The following is a 315-nucleotide window of genomic DNA, read 5'->3' as shown; positions in this document are numbered from 1 at the left end:
GGTGTAGTGAATGATTTGTAAGAATAAGATGCAAAAAATGCAAAAGAGATGAAAAAATACAAAAGTAACAAAAGTTTGCTTTATGATGGGCTCTGAGTGTCTACTAGTGGGTGTAAAGGAGGTAAAATGTCATTGTAACTGTATTGTTCATGTTTGTGTTTGTACATGTATACATGCATGCATGTGTGTCTTATGGTGCCCCTCAAAGGGAACTATGCATGAATTTGGATCATGTGACCCTTTTCATCTTTATATGGATATACATATGTTAGAAGAGCAACCTATGTGTGAATTTTATGAATAAGAAAGATCCAT

This window comes from Lygodium microphyllum, chromosome 11 (assembly GCF_053477565.2).
Source record: "Lygodium microphyllum isolate KBCC chromosome 11, Lygodium_microphyllum_v1.1.10, whole genome shotgun sequence".
In the NCBI taxonomy this organism is placed as follows: domain Eukaryota; kingdom Viridiplantae; phylum Streptophyta; class Polypodiopsida; order Schizaeales; family Lygodiaceae; genus Lygodium; species Lygodium microphyllum.
Note: the sequence above shows the minus strand (reverse complement) of the source record.